Source organism: Callorhinus ursinus, unplaced genomic scaffold (genome assembly GCF_003265705.2).
Source record: "Callorhinus ursinus isolate GAN/ISIS: 27379988/994484 unplaced genomic scaffold, GSC_fseal_2.0 scaffold4, whole genome shotgun sequence".
NCBI lineage: Eukaryota > Metazoa > Chordata > Mammalia > Carnivora > Otariidae > Callorhinus > Callorhinus ursinus.
The window spans coordinates 93,987,499-94,008,284 of NW_027397066.1; the positions used below are offsets into that span (position 1 = coordinate 93,987,499).

The 20,786-nt window shown below is 38.4% G+C and overlaps 1 long non-coding RNA gene and 1 pseudogene across 1 annotated transcript; one reads left to right on the top strand and one right to left on the bottom strand.

The window, feature by feature from the left end:
* Positions 1 to 451: 451 nt before the first annotated feature.
* Positions 452 to 7,449, bottom strand: LOC112825965 (large ribosomal subunit protein P1 pseudogene; annotated as a pseudogene).
* Positions 7,450 to 13,652: 6,203 nt separating this feature from the next.
* Positions 13,653 to 14,587, top strand: LOC141372646 (uncharacterized). Its single transcript, XR_012378009.1, has 2 exons — positions 13,653 to 13,731; positions 14,090 to 14,587. It is a non-coding gene; the product is annotated as an uncharacterized lncRNA (long non-coding RNA).
* Positions 14,588 to 20,786: the final 6,199 nt, after the last annotated feature.

Consider the following 20,786-nt stretch of genomic DNA (forward strand, 5'->3'; position numbering starts at 1 on the left):
ACACATAAATATACACACATATGCCTTATGGTGTTTATATTGTGCTTTACATACTTTATTGCTTTTCCTTCCCTACCAATTTTATGAGGTATTCTTCCATTCAACAAATATCTGAGGAGCTGGGCTAATGCTAGTAGCTGGGAAAATAATGGTTAACTAAATCAGGCACAGCGTGTGCTCTTGTGGAACTTATATTGATGAGAAGAGATACGCTGATCAATGAATCACCCCCAAACTCCAGAGGTTACCTACTATTCTGCAGTATTCTGAAGCAAAGGAACAAAATTAAAAGAAATTTTAACACAAAGAAATCTGACTTAGACTAGGTGTGGTTAATGGGTGAGGTGGTACAGGGAAATAACCTTTAAACTGAGGGAAATGTTATTTTGTTTGGTATCTACCCCCCTTTCTTTTTTTCAAGAGTTCAGCTTTTTCAGATTACGGAAGAAGTTTAGTAAAAAAGACCAAAGTTCATGTCATCGTCAGACTCCTCTGATTCTTCTTTTCTTTGCTTCCACTTTCTTCTCAGCTGGGGCAGCAGTGGTGGAGGGAGCAGGACCTTCTGCTGGTGTGGCACCAGCTGCTGGGACGGGTCCATTAGCCCCTACCTTGCCAATGAGGCTCCTATATTGACACTGGCAAGAGACTTTGCAAACAAGCCCAGCCAGAAAGGTTTAACATTTACACCCGTTGCTTTAATGAGGCAGGGCTCTTATCCTCTGTGAGCCTCACCTCATCATGGTGCAGGATGAGGGCTGAGTAGAAACAGGCAAGCTCCCAGTTGGAGGCCTTGGTACAGATGAGGGCTGAGTAGAAGCAGGCGAGCTCTGAGGCCTTGGTGCAGATGAGGGCTGAGTGGATGCTGCCAGGCAAGGTAATAGTCACAGGATGAAGTGAGGGCTTCACCCCACCCTGGCCTTAGCTTCTGCAGAACAGAGCGCCTTAGTGGCAGCTGAGGAAAACCTGTTATGCCCTTTTTACAGGAAACTTAAAGACTTGCAAATCTGTCTGTATTCAAAACCCACGTTTTTCAAAAGACAATCTCCCCACAAGTGGACATTAAGATCTTTTCTAGCCACACAGCACAGAGAGAACACAGCTGCCAGAGTTAGAGAATTCCAATCTTCACACAAGGCATGCATGCTCTCCACATTCAGGATAGAAGGGCAGAATTCTGGCCCTAAAGATGCCATTTCTAGAGTAAACAGTACTAATATTAAGGGAGACTAAGAACTATTTGCAATTAGTAGTAAGAGCCAAGACACACTAATAGTCATGCTACAGCAGACCAAATGAGATGTGACTCAAAGGGAAAATCCATTGGTTGGGTGCCCTAGCCAAACTAGGAAATGGATAATGGTTATTCCCACATCCACAAGGAATACCTTGAGAATGAAATCAGAGGCTTTTGAATGCCCTATGCTTTACTGTACATACACTGGTATTATAAGCACATAAACTTCGCATTTCTCATTACAGGATTGAGTTTCATGCACTCTAAGCAGTAGTTTTAGCGTCCTCATGAAATCCCAGGTTAAAGACCCTCTATAACTTAGCTGTTTTTTTTCCCTGACTTTAGAGCCAGCATTTCTGGTGTTCAGGCATCAGCTTCACCTGTGGAACCACACCATAGGTTTATTTCAGCTTAGATATAGTCATATTACACAGTCCTCTAGTTATGAAATGGCATAAAAATTAAAGGTACTATCTGATTCAGTAAAGAGAGAGAGAGGAAATAGAATTGCTTAGAGATGAAATCAGTGTGGACTGATTATTCAGATGAGGCTTAATCAGGAGGTGGGACTGAAACTATGCCTTAAAGGGCAATCAAAATTTGGGAAAGAAGAGAGGAAGTTACAGGAAGGCATTTCAGGTGAAAGGAAAGAGAAGACCAACTGGTTGAGACACATTTGGACTGGGAGAGACTGGTATACGATGTTAGGAAATTCAGAGTACACCAGATGTTGAGAAGCTTTGAAAAGTTATAAAGGGCTGGAACTTGATTTGAGGGCATTAGGAGTGATGAGGTCCTTTGTGCAGGACATAACATGAAAAAATACTTAAGTAAATCATATTAAGGTCCTTTCTGGGATGGATTTATAGACATAGAAACAACAAAGTGGCTTCAGTCCATAAAAATTTGAAGAGTTGAATTTTACCCCAAGAGCACTGAGTCTATTAAAGTTTTTTTGGTTAGGGCAAGACATGATGAAAATATAGGAAAAGATATCCCAGGATGTTTTTAGGGAGAGATTTGAGGGAGTAAAGACTAGTATCACACAACTGCCACAGTGTGAAATCTCTACAGCAATATATTCCTTAAGTTAAAGATTACATCATCTTCTGGGAGAGGGGCATTTGTTAAAAGTTTAGGAAGAAGTAATTAATCACCTAAGAGGAAAACAAGTGACAAAGGAATCAGGGACCCAGTATAGGACCTTCTTTGACGGGACGATGGAAAAAGAAAAATAATAGAATGTATTGTCAGGAAGGTCACTGTCAGAGAGGGAGATCAGAGTAAGACACCGCAGTGTGGCCTGGGGCTCTTTAGGGGACAGACGACGGGTGGTGGATGCCAGGGTGGAGTAAAGGAGTGGATATGAGAAGCTCATCAGTAAATGCAGAAGCTAAGAAAATCACAGACAAACACTAAAATGGATAGTTGCACAGTAGTTCTTTGAAACTTCCATGTTAATCCTCACCATAAAGATATTTCCCATCGCCCCCCATATGCATGGGCAGAAATGCCCTAGCTTACTACTGATAAGTAGTTGTAGTTACACCTAGATAAGTTGTTGTTGTTATGTTTTTGCTTACTAAGAGAGCATGCCTGCCACCCTATTTCCCTTTCTCTATAGGCATTTATTTTCAACTAAACATGTACTTAGATGCTTAAAAGATACAGCTAATTTTTTAAATGTAGGCTTAAAAAGCTGTGAAAATAGTCACTCCAGGATTTATAGACTATTAAAAAGATTTAAAACTCAGTTGCCGCTTGTTTGGGTTTATAAGTACATTAAGTACTTAAAAATGAAAGAATAGTCACCAAGTTTAAATTCATGCACAGTCTAAAAGAAACATTTGTCCTAATATAGTCATTTTGATATGCATTCTATATAATCAACTCCTTATTCATCATTATTAACTCTTTTTTAGTCTACAGAACAAAGGCTGCTTTGAGCCATTGTCTCAAGAAACAAGAGCTCTCTGATTAGGGTGGTTAAGTAGCTGATTTAGTAATTGTTAAGTAAAAATCATTTCTCTTTCTTGGGAAGTCTCTGTTGAAATAAGCTGTAATAATTTGAGTAATGTGAGTGACACTAAAGTTTCAACAGTGTATAAACATAGCTACCCAAAAGTAACAAGGTTTTTGACATTAGAAACTCAGAAAATCGGAACTGTCAAAGAGATATTTCTTTCAGCAAACGTGTGAAAGCAGACTTTTAAATAGAATTTTTTTAAAGATTTTATTTATTTATTAGAGAGAGAGAATGAGAGAGAGAGAGAGCATGAGAGGGGGGAGGGTCAGAGGGAGAAGCAGGCTCCCCGCTGAGCCGGGAGCCTGATGTGGGACTCGATTCTGGGATTCCAGGATCATGACCTGAGCCGAAGGCAGTCGCTAAACCAACTGAGGCACCCAGGCACCCCTTAAACAGAATTTTTACAATAGGGAAACCTGGTCATTTCCACAAGTTTAAAATCTGTTCTTACTGCTTAAATTGTAAGTAAAATTCTTTAGTATTTACATAGCAATTTTCTGTTTAGAATATCAATTTCTAAATTTGGCTGCTCATCAGATTCCTTTAGGGCCTTTTTTTTTTTTTTTTTTTTTTTAAGGAAATTCGCAGCTCCACCTAAATCAAAATATCCAGAGTTTGGGAATATCTATGTTAAGAAAAGCTCTCCAGGTCATTCTGGTATGTATAGAATTTTGAAAACCACTGATTTAGAAGCCAAATCATCAAAAAGTTTTCATAGGTTACTTAATGGATGAGGTTGGTGCCATCTATAAAATACAGTATGGGAAACACAGCTGAAAAATGGGTGGATAAATCTAGAGTCAGAACATCTGAGGGCTGAACAGTGAGTTTCTGTAAGATGGCAGGAAGAATTAAAGTTGGGACATAGCCAAGCCATGAGGATCAAGAAAAGAAGGGAAAGGCATTAAAGCTTAAGTGGGTGAGTGACAGGGGCAACAGCCTGTGCAGGCACTGCTGGATTCAGATGCACTTAAAGGAAAGACTGGAAGGAAAAGCTGAGTTCTAAATCCAGCTCGTCTATAGTGATGTCCTTTGGCAGGATTCATAGTATTCTCCTGTGGCATGGGCCAAAGGTCTAAGGTACTGACCTCCTGAGATTGAAATGTTCTGGTGTCTTGTCTCAAAGAGGCTAGATAGCTGTGACACCTAGAGTCAAGGCTACTCAGTAAGAGTAAGTGCCTGATCTGGCATCCAGAATGTAGCATATTCCCAATTTTAAACTGTATGAATTTATAAAAATCATATGATTTAAAGACTATAAGAATCATGTAAATCATAAGAATAAAAATCATATGGATTTATAAGATATAGTGGTGAAACCAATGGAAGTTGGTGATTGGAGAATAAAAATGAAGGAGGAATAAATGATTATACCTAGTTTCTGGTTTGGGGAAATAGCCAGAATGGTAGTACCACTTATAATGGTAGAAGTCATAAAAGGACTAGCAGATTTGAGGACTAGATGGAAAAAATTACTCTGGTGTTGTTGAACTTGATATATGTGAAGCATCCCAATAGACGAGCGCAGTAGATAGGTGGATATATGGGTCTGGACCTCAGAGAACAAGGGAGGAGAGAAAATTGTATCCACATCTAGATAGGGTGGGTAAAATTTCCCAAGGGAAGTTGGAGAATAAGAAGTGAGAAAAGGGCTGGGGACAGAACTATTTAGGATAGGGAAGACGAAATATGGCCCACAGGGAAACCAAGAAGTAGCAAGAGAAATGTAACAGCAAAGATGGCCAATTTCATTGAACATTACTCAGTAATGGCAGGGTGCCAGCACTATGCTAAGTAGTTTTTCATGAACCATCCCAGTGCTCTTCACAACCTATGTAGATAGATGTTATTACTACCATTTTACATGTGAAGAAACCAAGGTTAAGTTACATCAGGTGGTTGTACAAAGAGAAAACAGGGGAAGGACATCATAAGAGAACAGAATATCAAATAGCTTTGAACCAGAGAACTAACACATCAGGAGGTGAGAAAGGTCAATCCAGTCAAGAGTGAAGAGTGAGATCAGGAACATAGTAGGTGTTAATCCCTTGGAATAAGGTCTCTGCAAATAACTTACTAAAGCTTTTTTCTTTCTCTGAATTTACCAACAGAGACAATGATAGAGCTCTATGGTATTGAGGTGTTGATGAACAAAGTAGGTTTGGAAAGAAAACAGGGTTTTAACTCAAAATGTATGAAAAGAAACTGATAATCATCAAATCATATAAGTGTTAGATGAACTAGGTGAGACATGTGCAAAATCTTTATAAAGAAAAGTATATATTTATATTGGAGTTGAAAATATTTGAATACACAGTTTTGAATACACTGTTTTTCCAAACTAAGGACTCAGTGTTATAAATATGATCAGAAACATGCACTGTGGAATCATACTGCCCACTTGCTAGCTAATAAGTTGCTGAGTCTCTCCTTGCTTCATTTTTCTCATCTGTAAAATATAGAAAATAATAATACCTGTTTCATAGGTATGTTATTATCTATGAAATGAAATCTATGCCTATTATCATAGGCATGTTACTTATCTGTCACCAAACAATGCTGCTTGACAAACTACCCCAAAACTCAAAGGCTTAAAGCAACAATAATATATTCTTATGGATTTGAGGATTTGCTGGGCCAGGTCTGCTCCAACTGTTTCCCGTCTCCTCCTGGGGTCAGTGGGATGGACACAAATTCTTCTCGGGGCATAGCTGAAGCACAAGAGGTCAAGCTGAACCAAGATCAAGGCTCTGTTTACCTGTTTACATCTCACTGGCCAATGCAAATCTTATAACTAAGCCCAGAGTCAAGGGGTGGGAAATACATCCTTCTCAGGATGAGGCTATAAAAAAGTTGTCGATGCCAGAAAAGGTGATGAAATATGGCCAATAATTAAATCGACCACAGTCGTTTGAGAATTAAATGAGTTAATACTTGAAAGCACATAGGACAGCTTTTGTCCATTGCAAGCAGTATTAAGGCTTGTTTTAATTTGTTTTCCTATTATAATTATTCCTAAATAAATTAATAGTGTAATGTTATTCCAATAAAACCTCAGTCCGATGATAATTCAGAACTCAACATATGATAATATTTATAAGAATAGTAACAGACAAAAGCTGTTCCCCAAAACTGTGAGGTAACCACTTTTAACCTATTCCCTATCACTAAGAAAAGTCTAAAGCCATAACCAATCATCGTGAAGAACAAACAGCCTCTGCATTGTCACTATATAAACTATCTGATCAGCATATACCTCTGAGCCTCATTCCACTGTTGGTTTGAAAGCTCCCAGTTTTCTGAACTATTCTTATATGCATGATAAACTCTTACCAAATGACATAAAGTTCCTACCTGACCATAGATAGGACTTATTACTATACAACAGTAATTTAATGCTGATGGGTGAAAGAAAGGAGAGGCCAAAAACTGATCTGATGCTATAGGACAACAATATGTGAAAATAAACTTTTCAAAATAAAAGGAAGTAAGCATTTAGAATGATGAACATAATAATTGGATAATTATATAACCACATCAAAAAAGATTAATTAATCCATATCTTATAGCACATACCAAGAGAAAAACATATCTAGTTGAAATTGGAGAGCTAAATGAAAAAAAGTTAAAGAAAGCCCAACAGAAAATTTAATTGACTATATTAAAGATATGTAGGGAAACTCTTCTATTTTTTGGCTTTTAAATGATGAAGAAATTTCAATGACAGATGATTATAAAATATTTTAATAGACTATTAAATCAGAAGTTTTAACTAAGGCACTAAGATTCAAAGCTGTGATTTTTTTCCAAAGAGGTATGCCAGAACAAGATGCCAGTTTTCAAAGATTATTAAAAACCAGTTGGACAACTCTTAACATTCTTACCCATGCAAAGGTAATAAGAGGGTCAGAGCTTGTGGCCATTGGAGAGTATGAGTGAAGAGATATTTTAATAACCTGTTGGTGTGCCCTGAGAACTCCTCACCCTGCTGCCTACATGGGCCTGGGGAGGGAGGTGCTGACCTCCTGAGATTCAAGGGGTCTGGTGTCTGCCTGCTGCTGGAGAAGGCCTCAGGGCGACTGCTGACAAGCCAGAGGAAGAGAGAGTCTCCCAGGGACTGGCCAGCTTTCCCACAGTTTGACAGGGCAAAGGATGCTTGAGGGCTTCCTGGGAACCAGGTGTGGGCCATGTGTGAGTAAAAGCAGGCCTTGAGTTGTCTTTGGCCCTGTTCGGAAAGGTCTCCTGAAGGCTCAGTCAACGAGACTTCCAAAAAAAGAATCACGAGGTAGCTGTCCAATCTGAAAGGCTAACTCTCCGGATTATGCCTACAGATACCTGTTCTCACATCAAAGAAACTGCAGATAGGAGATGGTCAAAAGTTGGTTGGGAGCACATGGAGAAAAAATTACCCTTGCACAACTGCCAGGCCCAGAGTGCATCATACTGGTCGTTTAAGGACTTACTAGACTCACCTTTGCCCTCTCTGCACACTCATCCTGGAGGAGAAGTTGAAGTTAACAAGCTAGGGAAGGAACGGTAGAAATACTAGGCAGGGAACAGTAAACGAGAGAAATACTCTAGGTTTCCAGGCTGAAGTAGTCCTGATCTGGGGAAGGGACAAAAGATATACTTTAAATGAAGTTCACAGTTTTCAGAACTATATATTATTGGGCATCCTAAATCTGAATATCAGATTTTGTGAAGTAGAGTGATCACAGACTATTTGTTTTTAGGATGGACTCCAGAAGTCTGAAGGGCAAGAGAAGCTTGGCCCACAGAATTTAGAGACATTGAGAAATAAAAACAAAGTTGTGGGTATCTACTGGTTTTTCTTGTTCAATGTAACAGGAAATTTTAACTGTATGAAAATTAATTACAAAACTAAATCAAAAAGGAAAGTAAACTGGGAGAATATTTCTAGTAATATAACAAGAAAAGAGTTCATATGTATTCCATTAAAAGAGTTCATTCAAATTTTTAAGAAAAATATCTTGACCTCCAATAATAAATATGTAGAGAATTTGGACAACTAATGCAAATAGAAATGGATCAAAAGAGGTAAAAATATTGGTCTTATTTGTAATGAGAGGAATATAAAGTAAAGCAAACTCTCGTAATTTTTATACCTATGAAACTAGTAAAAAGAATGATAAATGATTTGTAATATTAGTAAGATTGGATTGAAACTGGTACTCTGCTGAGATTGTTGGTTTGAGATATATTTTTCAAAAAATAACATGGCAGTGTATATCACAGTATCACATACAAACCACACAAATATCTACACATTAGCTCAGTAGTATCATTCTTTGACATTTATCCTATTAATTCAGTAGAATAAAAGAAATACTTAATAAAAATGGTCATGAGAGCTCTATCTATAACAGGTAATATTGAAATGGTCTTAATTTTAAGTAATAGGAAAATGGGTTAAATAAATTATGAGTCATCAACTTCATGCAATGCCTTGATCACTAGAAATGATAATTATGAATATAATAAAGGACATAAAATATGCATCTAAAGTAATGCATAATGAATATAATGTGAAATATTTTGTATACTAGGAATATATATACAAAATATATATGTTAACATACAAGATATATGTATGCATATCTTCTACATAGTTTCAAACTAGTAGCAGAGACTGTTAAAAAGAAGGTGATGAGAAATTAAGAAAAAAAATAAAATTAACTGGGGGAGTAAAGACTATTACATAGGACACAGAAAGAGGGGGAAGACTCAGAGATCTGGATCAGATGTGGTTTCATGGTCTAGCTCTTCCTTCTATCTCTCTGAGATTTAGGGCAACTCACTTAACGTCTCTGAGTTGCAGTGACCTCAAGTAAAAATAAAGAATTAGATGAAAACTATCCCTAAAATTATATCCTTTGATTCCCCTCCCTTTTTTTTTTTGTTTCCTTTCTCTCCCCTTAATAAAAGAAAGTGCAGAATTTCTAGGGCATACATCAGTTGGACACCTGCCAAATTGATGAAGACAGAGAGATTTCAAACAGAAGCCAACTAGAGGAATTTTTATCTTTTCAAAAAGTGCTTACAACATCTTCTCATGGTGAGATTACATATATGTATTCACTGTAGGTTTACATGTCTTATTTTTTTAAGGAAAAAACCCTCAAATTTTGTAAATATATCACCTCTTTCCTTACATGAAAAATAAAAGGATATTTGAAGACTAGGTTCAAATTCTAGTTCTGCTATCCAACATGGTGCAAGCTCTTGGAGTTTCAGTTTTCTCAACTGTCAGGTAAAGAAGTAATATCTTCCCTATCTATTTTTACAGGGTGGTTCTAAGAACCAAATTAGGACAATATATATGAAAGGGTTTTGAAATTATCAAATACCATATGCCTGTATGTTCTTCATCTCTCCCCAATTTTCTTATTTCTCTGAGTTCAGAAAACCTCTAGCCTCTAGGGACTCCTGAGCAAATACATGACTCAGCGTCCATCTGAAAAGAGTAAGTGGAACTCTAAACTTAAGCCAATGGTTGTGGAATAGTCTAGTTAAGTTTCCACATAAAAATAAGAGTTGTGGATAGTAAGAAGTCCATAACCAGCCAAGATCAACCCATAGTGAAAGATCATTTAAGAATCATAGCTTTCTAGTATAAGGTAAACATCCTGTCCAGGTCCACCCCTAACATTGTAGGGCTAGTGTCAAGATCAAAAATGGAGGTCTATATGTCATATACTTAAATATTTAATAGTTATAAGTCAAGCTAATAAGTCAAACCTCACTTTGAAATCTCTGACTTCATCAATTTAGCTGGTGTCCAGCTTGTTTCTGCCCTAGAAAGCCTGCATTCTCTTTTGTTATAGGGAGAGCAAAGGAATATATATGGGGAAGAAAGATACAATTTGAGAGCTGGAAGACTGATTCAAGATTAGAATTCCTGGACTTAATCAGAGTTCCATGTCACTAATTGGTGGGTTGGGAACTAGTCCCCAGTTCATGTTCACTCTTTTTTTTCTTTCTTCCCCTGCTCCTGCTCCTGTACCACAAGACCCTTGTAAAAGTGTGTAGACACTCCAGATTACGTGGTCAAACTGGCCCTAAACAGTCCTGTCTTCCTCTCCCCTTAATCCAGAGACGTATGCTGTAGCTGTGTGATCCATTCTCATGAGGACAGACATCTAGAGTGATCTTTGCATGGAGCTTCTGGGTCCCAGATATTCCAAATATGATCTAAAAGGAGGTATTTGGACACTGGGTGGGCTCCCTACCTTTTTGGGAAGGAGCAGGGCTGGAGGAGGGCCAGAGAATAGCCCTCACAGGGTGGGAACTCTGGGTTGTTGCCACTCTTGCCCAGGCCTACCGTACTGTTTCTGGCCTTTTAATTTATCAACCAATTTCATTGCCCAATGTCCTACTTACCTCCACTGTAGCCACTCTTGGGCTCAGTTTCACTTTGGGCTTTCTAATCCTCAAAATGGGAAATCTTTGCTCATTCCCTTTTTCTACTTTAATTCCTCCCAAATACATCTTTATTTGTTATCATTCTCTCGGTGGATAATCATTTCCTTTGTTAACTTGTGCAGGCAGGCCTCTCTATTTATCTCCTTACTCAGTTCACATCCTCTCAATCAATTTCAAAGATATGTGTGTATACTTATCTCTTTGTTCTTTCCTCTCTCCTGCTTTGCCATTCATTCAACTATTCCCCATAAGGGTCCACGATTGGTCAGTCATTGGTGATACATACAACAGGGTATAAGACAGGCACAGTCCATGTCTTCATGGAAATTGCAGTTTACTGGGAGAACTGATAATGGTGATCAGTTACAATTGTGATGAGTGCTATGAAGATGATGTGTATCTCTGAGAGTCTAAAACAGGGGTCCTAGCCCAGTGTGGGAGCAATCAGACCCCAACCATCCAGTCTGTGGTATTTTGTTTTAGCAGCCCAAATAGACTAAGACACTGAATCATGAAAAGAAATTGGTGTCCACGTTTGCTCCATATGTTATTTAAAACATCAAGATTTTTTTATTAACATATAATGTATTATTTGTTTCAGGGGTACAGGTCTGTGATTCCTCAGTCTTACACAATTCACAGCACTCACCATAGCACATACCCTCCCCAATATCCATCACCCAGCCACCCCATCCCTCCCACCCCCCACCACTCCAGCAACCCTCAGTTTGTTTCCTGAGATTAAGAGTCTCTTATGGTTTGTCTCCCTCTCAGGTTTCCTCTTGTTTCATTTTTCCCTCCCTTCTCCTATGATCCTCTGTCTTGTTTCTCAAATTCCTCGTATCAGTGAGATCATATGATAATTGTCTTTCTCTGACTGACTTATTTCACTTAGCATAATACCCTGTAGTTCCACCCACGTCGTTGCAAATGGAAAGATTTCAATTTTTTGATGGCTGCATAATATTCCTGTGTGTGTGTGTGTGTGTGTGTGTGTGTGTGTATACCACATTGTCTTCATCCATTCATCTATTGATGGACATCTAGGCTCTTTCCATAGTTTGGCTATTGTGGACAATGCTGCTATAAACATTGGGGTACACGTACCCCTTCGGATCACTACATTTGTATCTTTGGGGTAAATACCCTGTAGGGCAATTGCTAGGTCATAGGGTAGCTCTATTTTCAACTTTTTGAGGAACCTACATACTGTTTTCCAGAGTGGCTGCACCAGTTTGCATTCCCACCACCAGTGTAGGAGGGTTCCACTTTCTCCGCATCCTCACCAACATCTGTCATTTCCTGACTTGTTAATTTTAGCCATTCTGACTAGTGTGAGGTGGTATCTCATTGAGGTTTTGATTTGTATTTCCCTGATGCCGAGTGATGTTGAGCACTTTTTCATGTGTCTGTTGGCCATTTGGATGTCTTCTTTGCAGAAATGTCTGTTCATGTCTTCTGCCCATTTCTTGGTTGGATTGTTATTTGGGTGTTGAGTTTGAGAAGTCCTTTATAGATTTTGGATACTAGCCCTTTATCTGCTATGTCATTTGCAAATATCTTCTCCCATTCTGTCAGTTATCTTTTGGTTTTGTTGACTGTTCCCTTTTCTGTGCAAAAGCTTTTTTATCCTGATGAAGTCCCAATAGTTTCTTTTTACCTTTGTTTCCCTTGCCTTTGGTGATGTTTCTAGGAAGAAGTTGCTGTGGCTGAGGTGGAAGAGGTTGCTGCCTGTGTTCTCCTCAAGGATTTTGATGGATTCCTCTCTCACATTGAGGTCTTTCAACTATTTTGAGTCTCTTTTGTGTGTGGTGTAAGGAAATGGTCCAGTTTCATTCTTCTGCATGTGGCTGTCCAATTTTCCCAACACCATTTGTTAAAGAGACTGTCTTTTTTCCATTGGACTGTTTTTCCTGCTTTGTCAAAGATTAGTTGACCCTAGAGTTGAGGGTCCATTTCTGGGCTCTCTATTCTGTTCCATTGATCTATATGTCTGTTTTTGTGCCAGTACCATACTGTCTTGATGATTACAGCTTTGTAATAGGCTTGAAGTCTGGAATTGTGATGCTCCCAGCTTTGCTTTTCTTTTTCAACATTTCTCTGGCTATTCGGGGTCTTTTCTGGTTCCATATAAATTTTAGGATTATTTGTTCCATTTCCTTGAAAAAAGTTGATGGTATTTTGATAGGGATTGCATTAAATGTGTAGATTGCTCTAGGTAGCATTGACATCTTCACAATATTTGTTCTTCCAATCCATGAGCATGGGATGTTTTTCCATTTCTTTGTGTCTTCCTCAATTTCTTTCATGAGTATTCTATAGTTTTCTGAGTACAGATCCTTTGCCTCTTTGGTTAGATTTATTCCTAGGTATCTTATGGTTTTGGGTGCAATTGTAAATGGGATCGACTCCTTAATTTCTCTCTCTTCTGTCTTGTTGTTGGTGTATGGAAATGCCACTGATTTCTGTGCATTGATTTTATATCCTGCTACTTGACTGAATTCCTGTATGAGTTCTAGCAGTTTTGGGGTGGAGTCTTTTGGGTTTTCCACATAAAGTATCATATCATCTGCAAAGAGTGAGAGTTTGACTTCTTCTTTGCCAATTCGGATGCCTTTTATTTATTTATTTTGTTGTTGTTGTTGTTGTCTGACTGCTGAGGACTTCTAGTACTATGTTGAGTAGCAATGGTGATAGTGGACATCCCTGCCATGTTCCTGACCTTAGGGGAAAAGCTCTCAGGTTTTCTCCATTGAGAATGATATTCTCTGTAGGTTTTTCATAGATGGCTTTTATGATATTATGCACCCTCTATCCCTACACTGTGAACAGTTTTAATCAAGAAAGGATGCTGTACTTTGTCAAATGCTTTTTCGGCATCTATTGAGAGTATCATATGGTTCTTGTTCTTTCCTTTATTAATGTATTGTATCACATTGATTGATTTGCGGATGTGGAACCAACCTGGCAGCCTAGGAATAAATCCCACTTGGTCGAAAACATCAAGATCTTATATATCGTTATAAGTGTAAGAACAATCTAACTCAGTACTGTTTTTTTCATTATAATCACTTTAATGCTTTTTTGAATTTTCAAATATCAAAAATTTTATTTTTCTCCAACATTTGTGATGTCTTGCCTTTTTTTTTTTTTTTTAGGCTTAGCCTCTTGTGCACACTAGTCTTAAATTCTTCCCATCTCTGTATGCTGCCTCTTTGCAAAACTCCTCCAATTAAGACGAAGAATCTATTTTTTTCCTCTCCTTGAATCTGGGCTCAACCGTATGACTTTTTTTTTGCCAGTGGGACACAAGTAAACTTGATATTAGCAGAGGCTTAAAAAGTGCTTGTACCTCGGGACTTGCCTTTTCTCTTTCTGTTTTTCAGAACTTGTGGGTAGAAACCAGGAATAACCTACTGGAGGATGGGAAATTACATGAAGCAAAAACAAGTCGCCCCTTCTTCCAGAGATGAGGCATACTAGAACCACCTAGCTATAAATAAGGCCATTCTAGACCATCAGCCCCAGCTGAGTTACCATCTAACCATAGAGATCCATCAAGCTGGCCCAGAATCATGAGCAAATGAAGTGACCTGTTCTTTCAAGCTTCTAAGTTTGGGTATGGTTTCTTATACAACAACAGTCCTCCTGCCATGGTTCATTCAGCTTCATCTATGCTCAGGCCATGATACAAAGCCTGGCAACAAAGGGATCAGAATTGATGGAGTCTTCCTAAAGGAGAAGCATCCCAAGATGGGAATGAAAAGACTAACAAGGACTGATTGCAGAGACCAAAGTGAACAGGAAGCTGAATGTCTTCTTAGAAAGGAAGTAAAAAACTAGAAGGAAAAAATGTCTCCTGGGAATAAAATTATTGAATATAATGTACTTGGTAGAAAGTTTATTCTGATCTTAACCTTCATCAGATAGTAAAAAGAGCTTTTCAAAAGAAATCTCTTCAATATTCTGCATATAGAGTTTCAACATATGTCTGGCACATGGTGAGTAAACAGTAAACATTTGTGGAATAAATAAAACATCAATGGATATTTTTCATTATGGTATTTCAAGATTAGCATACTGCACAGCGCTATCTACTTTAAAATTATTTTATATTAGATTTCTTTGGGTCAGAAACATAATACCATCCTCGTGATATCTTTCTCCAAGAGAATACAAATTACCATATAACCTTTTTTGCCCCAGAGAACATTAATTGGACATGGAAAATGAGATAATCTTGTGAAAGCATCATGCACAGAATCTGGCAGGAAGTGAAAAGCTCACTGTAACTATAACACTTATTGAATGGCTTAGTGGTGCCAGGCACTGTTCTTTGTGCTGTGCCGTTATTAACATATTTATCCTTGCATCAGCCCTGTGAGTTGGTAGTATCTTTACTTTTCATTTTATAACTAAGGGAACTGAGACAAAAGGAAATTAATTAGTTATATAGATAATATATTGGAATAGGAATCTGAACCTAATCCGTCTGGATCCCAAGCCACCTCCATAAAACCAATCTTTTTTTAGCACTTTCGTATTTCAGGAATTTTGCTAAGGTTTCTCCAAAAAGAGTCAAATTCTTTAATTCTCATAATTTCACCCTGAAGTACTATGGCTATCTGCATTTTATAGTAAGTGCTCAAAATGTGCTGGATTTGTGTCCCTCTTTTCCCTTTTTCTCCCTGCTTTCAGTGTTGCCCTCTCTGCTCCTGGTTCTGCAGTGACTGAGAGAGTCTCCTGTCTCCCAGTTGTGCCAGCTTCATTCTCCAGACACTCACCTGAGCTGCCTTTCCTCTGCTTCATCCAGTCTTCATCCAGTCTGCTGTTGAGCCCTTCTAGTGTAATTTTCAGTTCAGTTATTGTATTCTTCAGCTCTGGGACTTATGTTTGGTACTTTCTTACATTTTCTATCACTTTGTTGAAGTTCTTACTGTGTTCATTCATTAGTTTGGTGAGCAATTTTATGACCGTTACTCTGAACTCTTTATCTCTGTTTCCTTATTTCTGTTTCATCTTTTTTCTGGAGGTTTGTCTTGTACTTTCATTAAAACATATTCCCCCGTTTCCTCATTTTGCTTGACTCTCTGTGTTTCTATGTATTAGGTCTAACAGCCACCTCTTTCAGTCTTGAAAGAATGGCCTCATGTAGGAGAGATGAACCTTATCATTCAACCTTGCCCTAGCTCTTAGTAGTCTTTTGAATCTTTGTGATTATCTAAGCAGCCTCGTTTATTTTTTATGGCTTCCAGTTGTGAGGGTGTCCCAAGACCTGTCAATGTCCCAGAGGGGGAGATCTCAGCACCTAGAATCAGACTGATTAGAAGCCAAAGCCTCGGTCAACAACTTTTAAAGTATGCAAATATACACAGTCCTGTAGGACCTGTGAGCATAAACCCTGCTGGGCACCAGAACCAGGTGATGTAGAGGTGTCCCCTGGCAGCAGCTACAAAAATCAGGAAATCGGACAAAGATGTAAGGTCCTTCCTGGAAGATGCCAGGGAGAAGGAGCAAGGCAGAGGGAAAGCACAAAGACTGAATCTGCTGGTCTCCTTGCCTGAGAGCACCTCTGTAGGCTCCTATACAGTGAGCTCAACCAGAAGCCTGCCCTTCAGGCCAAAGATCCCAGACAACCAAATAGGCCTCTTTATCAGAAAAACAGGGGGTGTGTTTTAGTTGCTATCTGTGCAGGGCCCTGAGTGTGGTAGTCTGGCAAGAACTGTCTGACTGTTACAGTTTCAGGGGACCCAGGAATGCAAGTCTCCCTGACCACTAGAGCCAGGAGTTCAAAGGGTGCTCCCTGGGTTACAGCTGCAAAAACCAGAACACCAGACATAAAAACCAGGGCATCAGCTGTGTGTATAAAAGCCCCACTCCCACCCCACCCCAGAGAAACTGGCATTGTGGAGCATTGCAGAGGGAGAGCATGAAGAAAGCACCCCCAGAATTAAAAAAAAAAAAAGTTGCCTGACACATATTGGCTTTAAGGAACTACACCTGCCTGCACCTTATTCCCCAGAGAGTATCCTGACAGGCCTCTGCTCATCCGGTGGACACTTTAAGATTAGCAAGTGAATCTCCATCACGTATAGACTGGGTGTTTTTCAAACTTCCACTTCTGCTTGGGGCCTGGGAGCGAGTGAGTCTGCACATGATCCCTTTAAGGGCAGTTTCTGTGTTTGCTACAGCCCTTTGGGTCTTGTGGACAAAAGCCCTATTGGTTTTCAAAGTCAGATATTTTGGGGTCTCATCTCTCAGGTGCAGATTGTAAAAGTTGAGGTGCCTGATGTGGGGTACCAACCTTTCATGCCTCAGAAAGCAGCTCTGGATTTGTAAGTTCTCTTCTGATTGTGAGTTGCTGTGCTGGGGCTGGGGTTTATGACGAGACCACGTCTCAGCCTCTCCTCCCCTTTTCTCATTTGTGGCTGAGAAGGAAACGTTTAGCAAGTTTTCAGGTCTTTTTCTGAGGGAATTTTTCCATGTGTAGCTATAGATTTGGTGAGTCTGCAGGAGGCAGGTTCAGGATCTTCCTAGTTTTCATCTTGGACCGCCTTCAGCTGGGTGGCATCCTGTGTGGTGCCTGGCACAGGCCTGATGCTTCGTGATATACCCCATTCCTTTTGGTAATAGGCTCAGCCAGGCCTAGCTGGGGTGTATTTCTGTAACATGGGAGGATCACACCCAAACTCATCAATCCTGGAAACAGCTGGTAACCATTACTATATGTATTCACTTCACAAATGAGTAAAGAGAGTCTGGCTTCAAGTCATTCCTTGACTTTTCAAGGTCACATAGCAATCAGTGACTGAAGAGTCAGCGAAAGTACAGACCTCTTGCCTCTGCTTTCCTTTTTCACTACATCATGCTCTTGATTATTATTTTTTAAAGTAGGTGTCTTCCCTCTTGTTTATAATTAAAGGCCAGAGGATTTTAATTAAAAAAATTAAAACACAGCACTCCATAAATACATCATTAGTAAGGTCAGTTCTTATACTCAGTTATTTGGAAGGAATTTAATTTTCAGAAAATAAGTAGATTTGGCAAAGAATATGCTCTTATATTGTGATGTATTCTTGAAGAGGACCTCTCCTCCTCTCCCCTGCTTAGCCTCCCCACCCCCAACTCTTAGGAAGCAAATGATTTTAAGTCAATGGGTCAGCTGAAGCAATAACACCATCTTTTGGCAACATTAAAACAAATACGGATGTCTTGCAATATTTCTTGTCCAAAATGGGGAGCACTAATTTTGCTGATAAGATTTTTTTCAAACGCCTTTTAAAACAGCATTCCCTATTAAAAAGTGTTGTCAGCTTTTCATATTAAAATAATCTCATGAGAAGGGCCCTTCAGTACTTTAAATGTTATTGCAATTAATATAATTTCCTTTTAATATTGAAGATCTGGCTCATAAAAATAAGGTTTTATAAGACATGTTTCCCTTTGTGGCTATCTTGTGTTTACTTACCACAATAGAAAAAAAAAACAGAATTTTTGCAGATGTTCTTCTTAACATATTGAGGATTTTGATCCACACAGTGTTTTATAAACTATATGCTCCTTGGGGTGCCTGGGTGGCTCAGTCAGTTAAGTGTCCAACTCTTGATTTTGGTTCAGGTCATTAACTAGGGGTCCTGGGATGGAGTCCTCTTTCACAGGGAGTCTGCTTGAGATTCTCTCCCTCTCCCTCTGCCCCTTCCCTGCTCATGCTCTCTCTCTCAAATAACTAACTAAATAAATCTTTAAAAAAAAACCTGTATGCTCCTTAAAAGCCTTTGGAAAGAAATTGAATGTATTTATTGTTTCTTTTACTTTAATACCACATCAAAACAAGTTTTGTAACATTCATAAATTTGGAATGATTTTAAGGAATCTGTACTTTACGATGATATGTTAATAGTTTTTATAAAATTTTACATGTAAATGTACATTTAATCATATAGTATCTCTTTGTGCAACTATACAATTAATTTATGTGTATTTGAATTCAACATAAAAAAACAATAATTATATGTGTATAGCTAGTGTGATGAAAGGTTTTCAAATTCATAATTAATAGGTAGAAAATAATTCTGATTTTGGTTAAGCATACTTTCCCTGTGTGGTAAACTTTGATGTCATTTGTAATGAGAGGATTTCTAGTTCATACCTCGTGAAGTAGAAAAGATCAAATGCAAGGGAAGGAAGTAAATATAATGTCAGAGACTTTCTAAACTTTAGACTGTATAGGGAGTGGTAAGCAAATAGTGGTGTTTCAATTAATTTGAGGTTAAATAGGAAAAGATCATAGAAGAATAGTGGAAGAATAATGGAATTTTCAGAGACAGCACATATACAAATATGTATTATATAAAGATGAAAAGATAAAGATGGGAAATCTGTCTCATTAAACATTTTGAAATATATTTTATTTAAATTACTTTCAGGAGAAAGTTATTTTCTTGTACTATTCTAATTTAACATTTCTATATCATGTTTGTTAGCTGAATTACCTGTCAATGTTATTTTCTGGAAATAACTAGAGGAATCTATTGTGATGGTATGTTTTATATTATGGTTTATTTTAAGGATCCATGTTGACCTAATATTTTGATTCAGAAATAATAACTAGTTGAATCTAGTCCCACTGGTAGCCATAGTCTGAAACTTTATAGAGCAAATGAGTAGAGCAAGTTTTAACAAAGGGGGCTTGCTTATCACCCACTCAGACCCTACTCCAGCTAAAACATGCATAAGAAGGATACACAATAAACATCAAAAGTACCATGAACATAGAGTAGTTTTGCCTGAATGTTGCCCAGCTTACATGTTTTCCCACATAGAATATAAAATTTATTTTTCAAAGTTCCAGACAAGTGCACATAAAATGAGGTTTCTTCTATGTGTACCTTTATTAACTAATATGAAAAGTCAGTTCCCTTGCAAAGCGACATTAGAACATTTTACTACTGAGTAATTACTTGGGTTTCCTCCAATTGATTTTCTACATTCAGCAATTATGTTTTAAAAAAAAAATCACAGATCTCATTATGCACCAGTCCTGCCCTCCATCTTCTCCATATTCCTTTTTGTCCAGAATGTTTATTTCAGCTTATAAAGACACTGTGAGTATTTGATTAATGCCAGTCCCCACACTGGAATAGGGACTAGGTTAGGTTTTGTTCACTATTCTAGGCCCGGGGTTACCATAGTTCCTGTTTCATACCAAGTACTTAATAAATACTAGCTGAAGGAAAAGGGGGCCATGGAAACTGATGTTGCATGAAACAAAGTTCCTTCCTATATTATGTCTAATCATCTTCAGTGAATATGAAAGTCCTGGGATATTTGCTATTTCTTCTTAGCTTCTAAAAATGCCTCAGTTAAATGCCCAATCCCCACCTTTAGAAAGGAGAGATTGGTTGAGAAGCTCCTGATGCTGCTAAGTTCCATCAAATATCTGGCTGAAAAAATTGCTGTGGTCTTCCACAGGTACACTGGGATAACTTAACTCTCATATTTATTAATTTACTCTTGGATTTCCACTCAATAAATATTTAAGAAGTATATTATGGCAAACATTAGAATAGAGGGTAATAGAGGAATTCTAACTATCTACCCAGGTCTTCTTTCTCAACTAGCAATATTGCAGAATGCAATTGTGCATTGAACTCATAGGGCAATTTCCTTACTCAAGAGCTTGCTCACCTGAGAGAACAGTTTCCTTTCCAGAAAGGGTGGGTTAAAGAATTAATATGCAGCTTAGCTGGCCAGCAGAGGTTCTTTCCTCTATAGGGGGATGGAGCCCAAACTGAAAAATAACCCCGCCATCCTTACCCATTCTTTCCCATATGGAAACTTAACATGAAGCCCTGTTCAAACCAGCTTACATAGAAAACAATGTATGTATCCATTTCCTATTGCACAGTTAGCCAAGCAAGTTAAGCACTGTGCCCTAAGAGGCAAGGTTTATGTTACCAATGCCAGCCCTAAGTAGGAGGATTCAAAGCTGGAAGGCTGTTTAAGTGGCTGGTGGGAGAGTTCCTCCTTCCTGCCAAAGGTGAATGCCAACATCACAAACAGACTATACAGCATGCTTGAGAG